At 43.9% G+C, this 17,321-nt stretch overlaps 6 non-coding genes across 6 annotated transcripts; all 6 read right to left on the bottom strand.

Annotated features, from left to right (window-relative positions):
* Window positions 1–2,101: 2,101 nt before the first annotated feature.
* Window positions 2,102–2,298, bottom strand: LOC125517839. Its single transcript, XR_007287839.1, has one exon. It is a non-coding gene; the product is annotated as a U2 spliceosomal RNA (small nuclear RNA).
* Window positions 2,299–3,635: 1,337 nt separating this feature from the next.
* On the bottom strand, window positions 3,636–3,832 carry LOC125517826. The gene has a single exon (XR_007287827.1). It is a non-coding gene; the product is annotated as a U2 spliceosomal RNA (small nuclear RNA).
* Window positions 3,833–5,363: 1,531 nt separating this feature from the next.
* Window positions 5,364–5,560, bottom strand: LOC125517825. Its single transcript, XR_007287826.1, has one exon. It is a non-coding gene; the product is annotated as a U2 spliceosomal RNA (small nuclear RNA).
* Window positions 5,561–7,074: 1,514 nt separating this feature from the next.
* LOC125517824 lies at window positions 7,075–7,271 on the bottom strand. Its single transcript, XR_007287825.1, has one exon. It is a non-coding gene; the product is annotated as a U2 spliceosomal RNA (small nuclear RNA).
* A 1,441-nt stretch (window positions 7,272–8,712) lies between these two features.
* LOC125517833 lies at window positions 8,713–8,909 on the bottom strand. The gene has a single exon (XR_007287834.1). It is a non-coding gene; the product is annotated as a U2 spliceosomal RNA (small nuclear RNA).
* Window positions 8,910–10,989: 2,080 nt separating this feature from the next.
* LOC125517831 lies at window positions 10,990–11,185 on the bottom strand. Its single transcript, XR_007287832.1, has one exon. It is a non-coding gene; the product is annotated as a U2 spliceosomal RNA (small nuclear RNA).
* Between the last annotated feature and the right edge of the window lie 6,136 nt (window positions 11,186–17,321).

Raw genomic sequence — 17,321 nt, 5'->3', positions numbered from 1 at the left:
CCTGAAAAAGGAAAAAAGAAATAGCAGCGGTCGCGGCGACGGCCATGGCCACCACCATGGTGAGTCCCACACGCTAATCTGGCTCAAGGGGTTGTGGGGGAAGCAGTGGAGCCAAATGGAGAGCCAACGCCCGAAGATCTGCGATGGCATCCCGTTTCGTCACCCGGCTAAGCGGCCACCAGAGCTACAAGTAGCTACACATTTTGTAGATAGCGTGAGATAGTTGTCGAAGAGGCGCACGCTAAATCACAGGCTTATTACGAATCGTCCAGAGCGGTCCTGAACTTGATCGATGTCCGGCGTGTGAAGGGCGACGCATTCAAGAAGCGCCAACCATGCATCCTGCTCCGGTGCACCGAAGGATCTCCGGAATGCGAGGCGCCCTAAGTCAATAAGAACTGCCTCGATGGAGATCTAGGGCTCCACCGTAATGGAGAACAACTCCAAAAATCTATCGGCGAAGGGGCTATCGCCAGCCCAACGGTCGAACCAAAAGAGGATTGACGTCCTAAATGCCACCGAGATCGAGGACCCAATGCATAGGATCGAGACTCTCTCGCAGAAAGCGAGAGGTTGACCGCATAGGTTGAATTAGGAGCTTAATCCTTTTGAGGCTGTACATCATACATGTATGTGTTTCTCCAAAAAAAATCATAATTTTTAAACTTGTTTTGTATTTAAAAAAATGATTTCATTGATCTCACCTAATTAAAGCTAGATCCTATACTAGTTGCCCCCAGATGGCATGCCGCTCTATTCCTGTGTTTTTTACTATTCATGTGTATAGTGCCTATTTAGTTCATACTTCCTCCGTTTCAAAATAAGTATCGTGGTTTTAGTATTTAAAAAAATACATAAATAAGGTAGGACTGCATGGAAACGTAAGAATATGCAGAATTGGTGTCAAATTTCCAGGAATAGGAAAAGCATAAAATCTTAAATATCTGGTCAAATTAATATCAAAGCATATCCTGAATATATATTAAAATAAGGTGAAGTAATATTATGCTACCTATGATCTTTGCCTTGCTCTTTGTGCACAGGAATGTAAAAAGGAGATTTGAAACGACTGTAAAATTACTTTATTTTCCCTATGAACTCAATATAAAGGATCCCTTCATTTTCTGTCTTATGGTCTATTCATGTGAATCAAATTGATGAACAGTACCACCGTAAAAACTATTATTATGTTTTCCCAACGCTTTTCCTAGGAATCAATCAAGGAGGCCCTAAGTAGGGGAACGTTCTTGGAAATAGTTTATTTATCTTAAGCTGCTGGTTAATCAGAGAAGTGCTGACCAAAAAGTTCTAGGGAAACAGGGGGGCAAACAATTATATGAGAGAATGTAGTGCAGAAGAAAAGGGGGGCAAACATCGGGTCTCCTTTTCATCAGGGTGTCATCCTGGTTAGCAAGAGAGATGCCATGCCATGTCATTATCATATCATCAGCTTGAGCGAGCATTTGTTAAAAAAACAAAAAAAAACAAGCAGGTTAAGGGATTGTGGTGCATACAGAAACTTCAGAGCTGTTACCTATTTGATCAGCAGCAGCAAATGTAGCCGCCATTTTCTTGTCCGGGGATAGTTTCAGATGCTACTACGTCAACATAAGTGGGTCAAGTATTGACTAGGCCGAGTCAAGAAGAGCACAATCCCTTGCTTCTTAAGACAGCATGTATGGCAACTTCGTAGAATCGTGCTTTGTCCGATCAGTGTCGTCTTGTTCATCTTTGAGCGCTAAAACAGAGCGTCAGCCAGCCCGCCTACTGTTTCTCTCAATCAGAGCACAAATGTATGTTATCAAGCACCCTGCGCCGATCACACTGAGTAACAGTGGAAGAACTGGAAATCAATCATAGTGCAGCCACACACCACACATACTGCAGAGCATATGCATGCCATATCAACATCATAATTATCAGTTCTCGAAAAAAACATCATAATTATCACTTGCCCTTAGAATGTGCCTTCTATACCCATGACATGGACAACGAAAACATCTATGTTTAATGCAAGCCATATTATGGATCTTCCTACACACTTTTTTGTTATTTTTAATACAAAAGTAGTAAGTACTAATATTTTTTTGCTTTGTATTGGTTGGGGTGCACTTGGCCTGGGCAGTAGTGCAACGCCCAGGCGACACATGAAGGCCCCACTAGCAAGCTAGTGTGGTGGACCCTCCTCCACAAAAAATAAATTTAATATCGTTGTGGGCACATGACCTAAATATCAAATATTAAACTGATAAGAACAGATACTACACTTGATCTTAGCCAAAAGGCCGAGAAAGGTATGCTTTGAACTGATGACCTGGGTCTCCTTTTATAGCTTTCTCTATCTCTCCGTTGTCCTGCGCGGGCGAGGTGGTACTAAACCAAGTCATTAGAAACCATCCCTGCGCGTTATGACTATTTTCTCCCGTTTTGGGCTTGTTAGCCAGTTGGCCCGGGTAAACCGTAGCAAGCAGCCCAATAACGTGGCCTTAGTTCAGAGACTCATGGCCTCACGGGACTACTTTCTGATCTGTGAAGTGGCAAAAGATGCATGAATGAGCAACGTATTCTGAATTAATTTAGTCATTAAAACGTAATAAAAAGCAAATTTTTGTCATTTGGATGGACCTGTGAAAGCTACTGAAACGACTTGTTTGTACTATTTCCTAGTCAGAAGAGTGTATTAGTAGCCACATGTACAGCAATACTTTTCGTTCTCTCTATCTCAAAACTGAACCACTCTGCTACACTAGTACCTAAGGTGCAGCCAGCATCGCATCATCTATAAATCAGAACGGAACTATTAACCCAGAGATGTGTTCAACTAAGCCCGATCCCGATATGTCTCGGAGGAATCAGCCATGTCACCACCGCAAAGTCGTCGCAATCCACCAGGCAACGCCGGCATGCTTCCCACGACTCTGCACCTCTTCTTGCCGTTACTCTCTGAAGACTGAATACCAGCTGCATTTTCAGACCATTGATTTATCAGAGAGCTAGGATTGTGTGCAGCTAAATTGAACAAAAGCAACTACTCAAAGGAGGGTCGCTCCAGTTTTCGTAAATGACGTACAGACAGCACACCATCTCATATACCTCCCTCTTAGCCTTTGCTATTGTGCAGCTCATTCCTTTATTGCAGGTGCGCATGGAAAATTTCAGGTTGCCTTGTGATGCAAAATATATTACACAAGTACAGTCATTAAGTGGAACTTGGAAACGTATTCTTCAGGGCGCTGTTTTGTTGATCTGAATATAGTACTCTTCACATAGGAGTACAGAGAAACATCACTTGCAAATATTCAGAAGATCAACCCACTAGAACATAGAACATGATAGATATGTTATATTCAGAAGGAAGGAAAGCAGTCTCACACATTCATAGGGAAATCTATGCAGATAATGCTCCCAAGTGAAGAAAAAAAAAAGGCTAAGCATCCTTCGGCTTCTGCTTGATGATGCAGAAGCAAGAAATTGCTTTCAGGCAACTAATTAATTCAAATAATCATTCAAGACTAAAAATTATTCTTTTATATATTACAAATCAAAAGACTGTTTTTTACTTTAACCAATCATCAAGACTAAAAATTATTTTTTATTTTACAATCAAAAGACTAAGTTTTTTTACTTTGTATTTGTTGGGGTGCGCCAAGCCTGGGCAGTAGTGCAACGCCCAGGCGACACATGAGGGCCCCACTAGCAAGCTAGTGTGGTGGACCCTGCCCCATAAAAAATAAATTTAATATCGTTGTGGGCACATGGCCCACATATCAGATATTAAACTGATAAGAACAGATACTACACTTGATCTTAGCCAAAAGGCCGAGAAAGGTATGCTTTAATCCGCTGGCCTGAGTCTCCTCTTATAGCTATCTTGGACGACCCCGCTGCTTGCACGGGCGAGGTGGGACTAAACAAGTTAACAAGGAATCATTAGAAACCTGCCTCTGCGTGCTCCCATTTTGGACTTCTTGGCCCAACTAAAGATTAGTAGCCCAATGCCTCAACAGCCCAGTAATCATGCTCATACATCATTAGTTGTCAAGTAATAAACGACAAAATAGTTAATTAACTATTGCTGGCTCCTGCAACTCATCCAAGAATTTGTATCTGGTCAGCAATGTTTCCTAAATTAGTTTATTTAAATAATGATGTAACTAAAACAAGTTTTTTGTCATTTGGGGTTCAGAATTAGCTTCAAGAACTCAATTATCCCTCCCTTTTTCTTATAGTCTATTCCTGTGAATCAAATTGATGAATAGTGTCACCACAGAAAAAATTCCTATTCTTATGTTTTTCCTTCATTTTCTCAACCAATCAAACAAAGAGGCCCTAAGTAGGGGAACGTTCTTGGAAAAAGTTTATTTAACTTAGCAATCGATAAGCTAATCACAGAAGTGCTGACCAAAAAGTTCTTTGAAACAGGGGTGCAAACAAGGTGCAGAAGGAAAGGGTTAAATCACCTCAGTTCACCCTTTCATCAGGGTGTCAAGAAAGGCGTCATGTCGTGTCACTATCATAACAGCAGCTTAAGCTAGCATTTGTAAAAAAAGCAAAAAGGTTAAGGGATTGTGGTGCATACAGAAACTTCAGAACTGCTACCTATTTGTAGCCACTGTTTTCTTCTCCTGGGATAGTTTCAGATGCTACTACGTCAACATAAGTGGGTTAAGGACTAGAACTCGTCAAGAAAAGTGCAAGCCCTCACTTCTGCAGCATTCAGATTTTCATTTGCTTGTCAAGCTGTATAGGAATTTGTAGTTTGTCCTGTCAAAGTTTTGAGTGGTGACACCGGTCCTCTCGTTCAGCTTTGAGCGCTAAAACAGAGTGCCAGCCAGCCCGTTTGCTTGTTTGTTTCTCTCAATCAGAGCACAAATATTATGAGCCACTCTGCCTCGATCACTAAATAGTGAAGCCACACACCGCACATACTGAATAGCATCATAAGTTCATAACAACATCATATTTATCTCCCCCAGAAAAATAGAATTCTTAGCACCAACTTTTCAACTGAACTGGCGATCAACTAGCTGATTTTGTTCTGTCAGATTCAGTATTTTGCTCCTGGGAGTCCACACGCTTCCCTGTCTACTTGAACCCAGAAGTATAGATCAGGCAAAACACGCAAGAGCACAGGGCACCAGGTGTGTTAAGCTATAAAATTGTCATCCTTGCCCTTCGAATATTCATTGACTATACCGCTGACATTGTAGTACAACATAAGCACCTGGTTTCTTCAGAATTTCAGATTAGGAAACAAGGGGAGATGGGCCAAGAACAAAGAACTGGCTCCAACATCCGGTGATTTTTTTTATGTAAGGCAAGATTAGGGACACAATTAAGACTATTTTTTTGCTTCGTATTGGTTGGGGTGCGCCAGGCCTGGGCAGTAGTGCAACGCCCAGACGACACATGAGGGCCCCACTAGCAAGCTAGTGTTGTGAACCCTTCCCCACAAAAAATAAATTTAATATCATTGTGGGCACATGGCCCACATATCAGATATTAAACTGATAAGAACAGATACTACACTTGATCTTAGCCAAAAGGCCGAGAAAGGTATGCTTTGAAACAACGTCTTGTGTACCATTATATAGCTCTCTCAGCCGCTCCGTTACGTTGCGCGAGCGAGGTGGTACTAAACCACAAGAGACATCAGAAACCTGTCCCTGTGCGTCCCTTACTATTTTCTCCCGTTCTGGACTTGTTGGCCGGTTGGCCAGCTAAAAACTATAGTAAGCGGCCCAGATGCCTCAACAGCCCAATAACGTGGCCTCTTAGTTCGGACTTCTTTTTTTTTTTTTGAGGGTTCTTAGTTCAGACTTCAGACTTCAGGTATGTCTCAAAAAAAAAAAGTTCAGACTTCAGATATGTCTCAAAAAAAAAGTTCAGACTTCAGACCGAGTACTTTCTGTCAAGTAGCAAAAAGGACATATCTTTTGAATAGCAACGTTTTCTGAATTAATTTAGTCATAAGAACATAATAAGGTATTCAGGGATTTAACTTCAACAACTTGATGGACGTATGAAGGCTATTGAAACGACTTGTTTTATTTCCTAATCAGGAGAGTAGGCTAGCAGCAACATGTACCACTCTCACTGGCCATCAACAAGGACCTAATGTGCAGCCAGCATCAACACAGCATCATCTACACATCAAAACGGAGGTGGGAGGTATAACCCAGAGAAATGTTCAACTAAGCTGACGAGCAAGTGAGCAACTAGCCCGATTCCAATATGCCTCGTAGGAATCAGTCATGTTGGCACTGCAAGCCCTCACAATCCACCAGGCAACGATGGCATGTTTCCCATGACTGCACCTCTCCTTGCCGCTACTCTCTGAAGACTGAAGACTAGCTGCATTTTCACACCATTGATCTATCAGAGAACTAGGATTGTGTGCAACTAAATTGAATAAAAGCAACTGCTCTTTGGCACAAGCCACCAGCTGAAGAATAGGCATCCGGATTCCATATTAGTCGCTTGGGAAAACTATGTAGCCACTCCAGTTTTCGTACAAGACGTACAGACAACACAACTGCACAACCTTTCACACGCCTCCCTCTTAGCCTATGCACATCTCCTTTATTGCAAGTGCACATGCAAAATTTCAGGTCGCCTTGTGATGTAAAATACTCTATATTACAGAAAAGTAGAGTCATCAAGTGGAACTTGGAGAACATGTTCTTGACGTAGGGGTGCAGTGCTGTTTTGTTGAACTGAATATAGTACAGAAAAACATCACTTGTAAATATTCAGAAGATCAACTCAGTAGTACATGAAACCTGATGGATATTCATAGGGAAATCTATTCAGAGAATGCTCCCAAGTGAAAAAAACGCTAAGCATCCTTATTATCCTTTGTCTTCTGCTTGGTGATGCAGCAACAAGAATTTGATTTCAGGCAAGCTCACTAGCTTTACATATAAAATGGGACGCGAGCCTTTTTCAGCAAGCTAACTAATTCATATAAGCAATCAAGGATAAAAATTATTCTTTTATATTACAACCAAAAGACTGTTTTTTTTACTTTAACCAATCAAAACTATTTTTTTTCTTTTTTTTACTTTGTATTGGTTGGGGTGCGCCAAGCCTGGGCAATAGTGCAACGCCCAAGCGACAAATGAGGGCCCCACTAGCAAGCTAGTGTGATGGGCCCTCCCCCACAAAAAATAAATTTAATATCATTGTGGGCACATGGCCCACATATCAGATATTAAACTGATAAGAACAGATACTACACTTGATCTTAGCCAAAAGGCCGAGAAAGGTATGCTTGAAAAGACTGCCCTGGTTCTCCTTTTATAGCTCTCTCGATGGCTCCGCTGTGTTGCACTGGCGAGGTGGTACTAAACCAACAACGGCATCCTGCCTATTTCTTCCGATTCGGACCTGTTTTGGCCCAGCTAAAGTGTAGCAGCCCAGCTGCATCAAAAGCTGATACCCATGGCCTCACGGGAGTAATTTTGTCAACTAGCAAAAAAAAAATACTGCTGGCACATGGCTGCTCATCTGAGAATCATATCTTTAGCCGGAGAAACAGCATCAACACAACATCATCTAGGACCTGAACAGAACTATAACCCAAAGAAATGTTCAACTAAATTGATGAGCCCAAATCCGATACATCTCGGAGGAATCACAGTCACATTCCATGGTCCAAAATGATGCACATCAACATCATCTAGCAAAAATGTTTGTCTCAAAAAAAAAAAACAAGCAAAAAATGAAGAACTACTGCTAGCACATGGCAGCTCATCTGAGAATTCATATCTTAGCCCGAAGAACAGCATCAACAACATAACATCATCTAGGAATTACTAGAACAGAACTAGTATAACCCAAAGAAATGTTCAACTAAATTGATGAGCCCAACTCCGACACGTCTCAGAGGAATCAGTCATGGTGCCACTGCAATCCATGCTCTAAGAATGATGCACCGATGAAGCCCGAAGGAGAGATGTATGCAACAGGCAATGCCAATACGCTGGGAGAAGAGCCGAAGCTAGAAAACTGCACCTCTTCTTACCGTCAGACTCTGAAGTCTTACTTGAGTAGACCACTGGAGCTGCAGTACCCAGCCAAGGCACAACACAAGCGTCTGTTTTATTTTTGCCTCGACACGCTAGCAGCATTTCACACCATTGATATACCAGGGAGCTGGGATCGCGTCGAACTTAATGGGACAAGAGCGACTTACTCGGGTAAGAACTCCAAAACGGCTACAAAGGGGCAGGACATCTCCTTTTTGCAGGTGCACATGAGAAATTTCAATTTCAGTTCGCCTTGCACAAGTACAATCGCCGGTACAACTCTGAAAGTGCATTCTTGACATAGGGGTGCAGTGCTATCTATTGAACTGAATATAGTGCAGAAAAGTCATCACTTGCAAATATTCGGAAATTCAACTCTAAAAGCACATAGGCAATCTGACACGTTCATAGGAAAATATATTCTAGATGTTGCTCCCAAGTGGGGAAAAAACATCCTTGACGATGATGCACCTAGCAACAAGAAATCACTTTCAGTTGAGTTTGTACAAATCTAACTGATTCATATAACAGAGAACCAGCTCCATTAGGCTATAAATGGCCATTGGAATGCAAATGAAGAAGAAAGAGATAACTATCAAGACAAAGAGCTATTCTGTTATCATTAAACCAAACATTGTTTGATACTCATCCTCAAGATAAAAAAAAGATTACTTTATATTGGTTGGGGTGCGCCTGGCCTGGGCAATAGTGCAACACCCAGGCAACACACAAGGGCCCCACTAGCAAGCTAGTGTGGTGGACCCTCCCCCACAAAAAATAAATTTAATATCATTGTGGGCACATGGCCCACATATCAGATATTAAACTGATAAGAACAGATACTACACTTGATCTTAGCCAAAAGGCCGAGAAAGGTATGCTTTGGAACGCTGGCCTGGGTCTCCTCTTATAGCTCGGTTGGCTCACTGTGCTGCTTGCGCAGGCGAGGTGGGACTAAACAAGAGTTCCCAATAAGTTAACAGAGTCATTAGACCTGCCTCTGCGTTTCACTACCGGTTCTCCTGTTTTGGATTTCTTGGCCCAACTAAGTGATAGTGGCCCAGATGCCCTAACAGCCCAATAATGTGGCTTAACTCATACTCATGGCCTGACCATGATAGTACATAATCAAAGTTGTCAAGTAGCCAAAACGACATGATTAACTAACTAATGCTTCCCATAAAAAAAACCATTGCTAGCATGCAGTCCCACCGGATGATTCATATTTTAGCCTGGGTTAGCAACGTTTCCTAAATTAGTTTATTTTATTTAATATAATAAAAGCAAACCTTTTTCACTTGGGTGTGCAGGGATTTAACTTCAAGAACTTGATGAACCTGTGAAGACCATTGACACCACGTCTAATCTACCCTAGTTAGCACTGTTGTCAGAGAAGTATCTGCAATGTCCATGTCGGTTACAGAGTGCCAGCCACTTGGTGTATTAATTCTTAATCAGAACAATATTAGTAGCGGATCCGGCTTGCCTGCTCCCTCCCCATGCTCCCATTCCATCCTATGGATGTCTTTTTCTCTTTTTTCTTTTTAATCTAATCATCTCCCCCCTGATTTTAATGAGGTGGGGCCGGGCCTTATTTTGTTAAAGTTGTGTCGAATATTATTGTACAAGTTAGGTTATAATTGGACTTGGTTTTGGACTATGTGTAGACAGGGTAGGAGTTGTGTCCTAATAGGACACTTGTATCCTAGGCCTCTCATATATAGCGGGGGGAGACACACGATGTAACCTATGCCAACATAATAGCACAGGAACGCAGGGGAAGCCGGCGGCTTGTGCCAGCGTCCAGGGCGACCTGGTGCGGTATTGTAGCGGTGTCATGGGGAGGAGTGCCCATAGTCAGGCCCCGGGGATGTAGCCATATCGGTGAACCTCGTTAACAAATCTCGGTGTCGTGCTCGTGTGATTGCTTGGTCCTCGGATGATCGACGGTGTCTCGGATTTATTCTAACATATTTTGTTTCAATCAAATCATGCCACATATGTGGAAGCACGGATGGGCGCACGCTGGGGGAGCAGGCAAGTCTCGTCCATTAGTAGCCATGCGTTAAGTGATACTTTCTTTGTTTTCCTTGATCGGAACCGAACAACTGTACGCTGATGAATACCTATGTTTAACTGGGAAGAAATTGAAGTGCGGTCCGCGTCAACACAACATCTCCGGAATATTACAACACAAATATACCCCGCAGAAATGCAACTCCTTATAACCAACTATATATGTTCATTGTATTGAGACAAGCGGCCAGCCTGATTACGTTTCTGTCAGAATAATTCATCCTGACACTGCAAGTTCTCAGTTCTCACACGATACGCTGTCCATGAAACTAGAAAACTGCACTTCTTCTTGCCCTCAGACTCTTGACACAGTGGAGGTCCACACAAAATAAGCGTAATATGACGGCCTAAGTATTATGTTGCTCTCATAGCAGTAATATGACCGAACGGCCTAAGTATTATGTTCAAGTATTTCTTGGCATGAGCGGTTCGCTATCTCAGAAACAATCAACAAAATAAGTTTTATGTTCAAGTTAAACACAAAAGCGACTATTCAAGTGTTCAGTAAGAACTTCAGAACAGCTCCAAAGTATACACTGCCTGCAAGAGCTTCTGATTTCCTTTGTCCATATCATTACGATTAGGAAAATGGGGGTGGGGGATGCAGCTGATGGGGTCCTAGAAGGTTTAAGGCGGGACAGATGGTCAAGAAGAAAAATTGCTACATCGTGTGAGCCACTGCTATGTACTCCTCCACAATACTAACAGCTCGTTATGCACAAACAAAGACTTCAGAACTAGTAAAATAGCAGTAATAGTTAACTGTAGATTTAGCCAAAGCAATTAGGCCTAAATTATTTTAAACCTTGTGTTGGGTAAAACAATGGTTGATTACAGGGTTAGCTAAAGCAATTAGGACTAAAAATTGTTTACTTTGTATTGGTTGGGGTGCGCCTGCCTGGGCTGTAGTGCAACACCCAGGCGACACCTGAGGGCCCCAGTGGCAAGCCACTGTGATGAACCCTCCCCCATAAAAAATAAATTTAATATCATTGTGGGCACATGGCCCACATATCAAATATTAAACTGATAAGAACAGATACTACACTTGATCTTAGCCAAAAGGCCGAGAAAGGTATGCTTGAGAGCGTTGCTCTCCGCCTCCTTTTATAGCTATCTTGGCCGACTGCGCTGCTTGCACGGGCGAGGTGGGACTAAACAAGTTAACAGGGAGAGTCATTAGAAACCTGCCTCTGCGTTTCCCTGCCATTGCTACCGTATTGGACTTCTTGGCCCAACTAAAGATAGTAGCCCAGATGCCTCAACAGCCCAGCAATTATGTGGCTTAACTCATAGTCATGGCCTGATCACGGTAGGGCATAATTAGTTGTCAAGTACTCCCAGGAGTAGTAAACATGTTCTCAAAAAAAAGTTGTCAAGTAGTAAACGAGTTAACAGTGGTTAATTGTTTTTTTGCGGGGAAACCAGAGAACTTTTATTCATATGAAGGCATTTTTGGGACAATCAGCCAAAAGGCTGGTCACCAAAAAAACCGAAGTCTCCTGCCAGCTATCGGTCACATTCAGAGTGCAAGCGCGCTTTGCACAAAGATGCGCCGGGACATTAGCTGACCTGTTTACATGCTGAATATCAAAAAGAGTAAAATTATTACATAGCTCTCCTATCTGTAACAATAAAGGAGCCACAATTGACCGAGAATTGTGGCGAGTGTTCCAGAGCGTCACCATCTCCAAGCAATCAGTCTCCATTACCACATGCGAGAATCCTCGAAGTGATGCAAAACGGACTCCGTCTCGAAGTGATAAACCCTCCATAATCAAGGGATCAGAGATACCCAAATATGGTTTGCACCATGTTCCCAGGGGCGCCGAAGAGGATCTGGCCACCCCTCCTGCACCGCCCCTGCCATCTGCTACGTTTAAGGCACCGTCTGTATTGATCTTGACAAGTCCATCATCAGGCGGTCTCCAACCAAAGCCAGGCAAAATCATTGCATCTCGACGGGGAAGATGAAGGAGGGCATCGCCTCCTTGGTGGCCCTGAGCGTTGCCGTTGGATTCATTCCCTCTTCGCCGTGCTTGATTCTGTTCCGGGAGTGCCATATAGACCACATAACTGTTGTGATCTTTGCGCGATCATCATTAGTGAAACGGGGATCACATGTGATATCCCGCGCCCAAAAGTTTGGATGAAGAATAGGAAGTCTGAGGCCGAACCAAGCATACGCTTCTTCCCAGAAGCCTTTTGTGTGTGAACAATGTATGAGTGCATGCTCCAGATTCTCGACCATAGCCAAACAAACATTGCATCGACGGGTCTCTGCAATATGTCGATGGTTAAGAGTGGCCTCATCTAGGAGAATTCCACGAAGAACCCTCCACCGGAACACTCTAACCTTTGGGATGACATTCAATTTCCAAAGAGATTTCCACATCTGTGTATCTTCCTCTGAGATTCCGGTAGCCGTCCCTTCTTCTAGAGCAACACGCTCTTTCTGAGTCACGAGAGCACGGTACGCCGACTTCACAGTGTAGTTCCCCGATCTTTCGAATGCCCATGCAAGAAAATCATCTCCTCCTCCTTGCTGAATAGGGATATTCAATATTGCTTCAGCATCAGGAGCAATGAAAGTATGTCGAACAAGTTCTTGTCTCCACGACCAATTAGATGAATCAATAAGCTCGGACACACGCTCGACGGTCGTATGATGTGGCTGAAAAATGGGAGACATAGATATTGTACCTGGAATCCACTTGTCGTTCCAAACCGAGATGGAGGAGCCATCGCCCACGCGGGAAATCAGTCCGGAACATAGGGCCTCCCTCCCAGCGATAATAGCCCTCCGCATGGCCGACGCCGACTTTGGTACAGTAGCCCGCATGAAGTCAGTGTCGGGAAAATAGCGGCCTTTCAAGACTCTTGCACAAAGGGAATTGGGGTTGGTGATGAACCGCCACCCGTGTTTGCCCAACATCGCAAGATTGAAAATACGAGGGTCTCGGAAACCCATACCACCCTTGCACTTGGGTGTAGCTAGCTCCTTCCAGGACACCCAGTGCAGTGATTTCTTGTCAAGAGAGCTACTCCAAAAATATTTAGCCATTGGTGAAGTAAGACTCTTACAAACTTTTTTGATCAAAAGAAAAGTGCTCATTGGATATGTAGGAATAGATTGGACGACCGATTTGAGAAGAGTCTCTCGGCCTGCACATGCCAATAGTTTCTCCGACCAACCTTGCATTTTTCCACGAGCTCTTTCACTGATATGGACAAAAGTGCCACTTGTAATCCGACCCACAGTGGTAGGTAGCCCCAAGTATTTCTCGCTGAATGCTTGCACATGGATATTTAATGTTGCTTGCATAACCTGCCTCAAAGAATCAGAAGTGTTAGAACTGAAGTAGACCAAACTTTTGTCACGATTAACACACTGGCCCGAGGCCTCTCCATAGATTCTGAGAATTTCATTAAGTCTGAGAATCAGGAGTGGTTAACTAAAAAGTGAATTAACTATTGCTGGCTCCTGCAACTCATCCAAGGATACGTATCTGGTTAGCAATGTTTCCTAAATTAGTTTATTTAAATAGTATAATAATGTAATAAAAGCAAGTTTTTATCATTTGGGTGTTCAGGGATTTAACTTCAAGAACTCGATGTACCTATGAAAGCTACTGAAACGACATCTAAACGACCCCAATTAGCAGAGAAGTCTCTGCGTTGTTCCTGTCAGTTAAGTGTGCTGTATTCAGTATTCACAAGTTACTACAGAGTGCCAGCCACTTCCTGAATTTATTGTTAGTCAGAACAGTATTAGCAGCGATGCTTTCCTTCTCCTCCTTGATCCAAACCGAACCACTCCACGCTAATGAATGCCTATGTTGCCCACGTGAACAGATCGGCCTAAGCCATGCATCACCATGGCAGTTGGTTACCTTGTTCGGGTTGGCTGTACCAGCACTCCAGCAGACAGTGCCGTTCACGAGGGTTTGCCCAGTTCCGGCGTTACACACTCGTCTAGAGAAACTCGAGATGAGTCGTCCAACCTCCCCCGCATGCCAGCTCCAACGCTTGCGCGCACAAGCAAAGGACTCGACTCCTCCCTCCGTGTATATAAGCAGCGGCGTGGTTACACCCATCTTCTCAGAACCATACCGATCGAGCCAAGAAGTTTGCAGTGCGTGAGGGAGTGCGAGAATGGCGGGTGGCAAAGCCGCTCTGCTGGTGGCCCTGCTGCTCCTGAGCCTGGCCTTGGAGACCCAGCAGGCGGACAGCGGCGGCTACGACCCCGCCCCGACGCCGCTCACCACCTCCCACAGCAACAGGAAGCCTCCCAGGCCGCGTCCGCATCCGCCGCGCCCTCGCCCTCGCCCTCGCCCCCGCCCACCTACACCTCCCACGCCAACGCCGCCGCCGTACACTCCGTCCCCTCCTGAGCCTGAACCTACGCCGCCCCCGTACACTCCGTCCCCTCCTGAGCCTGAACCCACTCCGTCCCCTCCTGAGCCTGAGCCTGAGCCCACGCCAACGCCGCCGCCGTGCACTCCGTCCCCTCCGTCCCCTCCTGAGCCCACGCCACCCCCATACGCCCCGGTCCCGATGCCATCTCCCTTCCTCGAGCACGGCGCGGAAGCCGACTCCGCTGGCGTACAGGCCGCCGCCGACGCCGCCGACTACGAGGAGCCGCCATCGGCGCCGGCCTACAAGCCCATTGTCTAGGGCTGTGACTGTGAGTCCCTGCGAACGCATGCAGGGCCATTATTCTCATCGGAGATCAAATACTAATATGTAGTCTGAATAATAATGCGGATTGCTTGGTTACCCGCTGCTGATTTGTGTTCGTCCAGAGTTAGCGTACTTTCATGCATGTGGGTATTGCTACTGTTGTGGTGTTACTGTAAAACCATTATATATCTATATATAATATGGAAATGGAAATGGGAAACTGCATGTGGTGTGTCCTCCGCTGTACGTATGTTCAACTTCAACAACATGAGCTCTTTCGCTGAGGAGATGTGATGTTTCCATGTGAAACAGTAAATAAGACTATGGCAACCAAAGCTAGTTCTGCAGGATGCCCATGCCACGCTTGAACTGGCTTGAACAAATACGTGCGATCAAGCTCTTTAGCTGAGCGCACCGTGGCGCATGCCAACCGTCCGATCAACGTTTATCCTTTTTTTTATCTCACATCCCGATGAACGTTTCCCGAATTTACATGAATGTCAAAGGGTAATTAAACTGTTATTCCCTGTGAATGAACTGATAATGTTTGCATGCATGGGAGCTAACGTACGTGAAGCATGATTCACTGCGCCGGTTTCATTTCAAAACGAATGTTTGCTTTTTCACAAGCCAGCGAAGCACCAAAATGAGAGAAACACTCAACAGAAAGAGAGTAGAGAAACCCACCTTTGTCTAGCAGGGTGTTTATATTACTACTGTATGAACGTTCCATTATGTGCATGATCGACTTCAAAAAATCATTCAGTGTTTTGAAAAACGGTTGAAGATAAGGTTAATGGATTGGAGGAGAGAGCCAAGTGAAGGAAGATAAGGTTATCACTCAGTTGAACAACCTCTCCTTTCGGCTGGACAAGGTAATGTGTGTCACCTCATTTGTAGGACTACTCGATATTACTCGTTTTGTTCAGAGCTCACCTAAACCTTCATCGTTTTTGTATGCATGAAACCAATCGGGTATGGAGCACTGAAACAGATTGTGCTTTTCTGAAAACGGTTGAAGTCCTCATTGCGTAAATGAGGATAATGGAATCAATTTCCCATAGGAAATATTCCAGTGCTTTTAAGTATACATAGATGGAAATGCGTATGAACATGCACATATGGGTGCTTGAGCTGTCCACACCCCCTCGTTTACTTGAAGATCCCTAAAATATAAAGTTGGTGTGAAATTTACTTTTTCTGAAATCGGAGACATATTGAAATGAATGATGAAATTATTAAAATGTACATTATAAGTAACATTACTACAATTGTACGTCGACTAAAATAAGTAAAATTGTTCCTCGAAAAAAATTACTAGTTCGTAAAAAATGTAAATTAAACAATGAAATAACTGAAGCTCAAATATGATTGAAACAATGAGATCTAAACTAACAACGCTTCTCAAACCATTATAAATTGTTTACCTTGGCCTGGAGGACATTAACCAGTTCTGGTCGGCCTTCGCTTGGGAGATGTAGTTGCATGTGCACTTTTTTTTTGTATTTTCTTTCTCATGTAAATAGCTGCATGTACCCTTCTGTTTTTACTAACTCAGTGAAATGGGCAGTGCTACTGCATTTCCGTTCAAAACAGATGTATTTGAGATTGTTCTTGTGTCTAAGGTCTTGTTGACAGGAATTCAAATACCAGTCGTCCAAAAAATCACAATGAAATAAAATGCATGTTTCTTATTTAGGGAGAGAGAAGTCAATCAGGAGCTATGCATGCAACCGTTCTTTTGTGCGTGCTTTCTTACCTCCTCACAAAAGCTAACACAACTTGATTCATGTTTGCTTGTACTATATATATTTACAACAACTGATTTACCCGCAAAAGCTAGCGGAAATCTTCATGCATATTTGAACGTTGGATACTGCTCCGCTACCTTGCAGAGACGTTCAAAAATGTGAGTTAGTGATTTGGGGAATTTGTGGAGCAAGGTGCATGTATATGACCTAGGTACGGGATTACACACGAGAGATTTAACCAGTTCCGGGACTGTAAACGAGAGTTAATACCCTACTCATCCTTAGGCCATGTTCGGCTACACTCCACTCCTCCAGGACGGAGCGGGGCGCGCAGAGCGCCGAGTTAGCAGCTCGCCAAATTACAACTACATGCCACTCCGCTCCGGATCGGATTTGCGGTGCGGAGGTTTCAGTGTGAAATCTGGTGGACCTCAGGGTAGGGGGTCCCGAGCTATGGATCTCGGATCGGTGATAGGAACGAGACGATGTTTACCCAGGTTTGGACCCTCTTGATGGAGGTAAAATTCTACGTCCCGCTCTTATTTATATTGATGAAAATGTATCGAGTACAAGCTTGATCTATCTCGAGATCGTAAGTTGTGTTCTAACTCTAGGGCTAGGTGAATGTAACTGTAATTCGGTCCCCTCTACGGGCTAAACCCATTGGCTTATATACACGCTAGGTAGGATATCTAGGGTTACATGATCGGTATACAGGGGATCGCATGGAGGCGGCAGAAGATGTCTTGGAGTATACGTCAAGTCTTCGGCAGAGGCAACC

This window comes from Triticum urartu, chromosome 6 (genome assembly GCF_003073215.2).
Source record: "Triticum urartu cultivar G1812 chromosome 6, Tu2.1, whole genome shotgun sequence".
Classification (NCBI taxonomy): domain Eukaryota; kingdom Viridiplantae; phylum Streptophyta; class Magnoliopsida; order Poales; family Poaceae; genus Triticum; species Triticum urartu.
The sequence above is the reverse complement of the archived record's forward strand: the minus strand, read 5'-3'. Positions and strand labels throughout refer to the sequence as shown.